The following is a 1,862-nucleotide window of genomic DNA, read 5'->3' on the forward strand; positions in this document are numbered from 1 at the left end:
CTAGGGGAGGCGTCTTCCTGCCAGATGGCTGTGGGGTCAGTCAGCCCTGATAGCGCTAGGGGAGGCGCCTTCCTGCCAAATGGCTAGAGTTAGCTCTGATAGCTCAGTTCCTGAATTCTTTTCCTTACCTTTATGGCCGGGTTTGTATTTTATAGTATTCAGCCCTGAGTTTTACTTTTTTGAAACTTACTCTTTTAATTTTACATTTCCAAACCTTGAATCTGTATAATTTTCCCTTTCACGAGCACTGTGCTTTTGGACCTCCATAATGGTGAGCTAAGTGACCTTTTCATTAAACATTATATACCTCAGACACTGTGGTACAGCAGCAGGAAACAGTCTAAGATAACCGTCATCAGTAAGACATGGTAACAACCTCGAAGCTGGACTTCACCCACAGCCCAGGGACTGAACTGGTATTGTGGTTAATGCCGGCATTAAACAGATGTTAATTGGCCTAGTTTGCTTTCCGTTGCTGTGATGAAGAACACGGACCATAGGCAACATGCCCACAGGGCGATCTGATCAAGGAAGGCAGCGCTTCCTCCCAGACTCCCTCATCCCAGGTGACTCTTTGTCTCAGTTGACGCCTGAAGCAACTTATGACAGCTTCCCACACCTCTGGGTTCTGGAGAGCCTGTCTTTTCTTCAGACTGGGAGATGGGGAATAGTGGGGAATAGGGCACTTGACGACAAAGAATGTGGGACTGGTGATTCCTGGGCCTGTATGGAAAGAGAAGGCACTCAGACATGAAGACTTCTAGTCACTGGTCAGATAATGGGTGAATGCTTTAAGCTCTCTTCTAGCTGCTATTTCAAATCGCCATCAATACTCCGCAGTGTCTCCCGTAAGTCTGTCAGCTTTGTGATACATTAAAAATTCTGGGTTTTGTGGTCAAGAGACGTTCAAAACCACTTTCCTCTGAACTTACATCTAGTACGGTGGCAAGGTTAACTAACTCTGTCCTATTGCTTACTGACGACAAGACTTGTGTTTGTCCTATGCTGTTCTTGCTCAGTGCCCTATTAATGTGAATTAGCAAAACTGGGGAATCTCTTCACTGATTGCATGGTGTGAACGCTTTAAAAACTGCCACAGTGATTGCTCTGTGTGTGTGTGCGCGCGTGTGTGTGCGCGCGCGCGCGCGCGCGCACAGGACACCAGAGTGGGTATATTCCTCTACTATTCTATCCATTACTGTCTACAATGACCTCACTTATGGCAGGGCTGGCGGACGATCCAGCAAGCTCCTGGAATCCTCCTGTCTCTGCCACCCAGTGCTGAGATATAGCCATGTGCCAAGCCTGGCTTTTTACATGGCTACTTGGCATCTGAATTCTTCAGGTCTTCATGTTTGGGTGGCAAGGACTAAACTTGCTCTACATTCTCCCCAGCCCCGGAAATTGCTTCATAAAACAAAGCATAAAAATTGTTCATAAAGCAAAGATTTCTACACTAGCACTTGACCTAGGCCAAACTGGAATCCTTCCAGATCTGGCTTCTAGTCACAGCATGCCTGATGCGCTTCAGGTGCCTTTGTAGATGTTATTTCAGTTCTAACAGTTGTTGCACCTTCTGAAGTTACAGTTCACTAAACAGATGTGATAGCTTGGTGTCACATTAGCTGAGCCAGCACCGGAACACAGCACTTGTGCTTCCAGGACACTCGCTGCTTGAGTGTGAGTGTGACTGCCTTCCCTCCACCCCCACCCTTTTTTTTTTTTTTTTACCTTTCTCTGCAATGTATAATTCATCAATCTTACAANTCAATCCAGCCCACCCGCAACTGCTTTGAGGGTACCATTTCATTTACAGGGTAATTGATGCTATTGTATTACAGCAGCCACTCGGCTGCTTCAGG

This window comes from Mus pahari, chromosome 19 (assembly GCF_900095145.1).
Source record: "Mus pahari chromosome 19, PAHARI_EIJ_v1.1, whole genome shotgun sequence".
NCBI classification, from domain to species: Eukaryota; Metazoa; Chordata; class Mammalia; order Rodentia; family Muridae; genus Mus; species Mus pahari.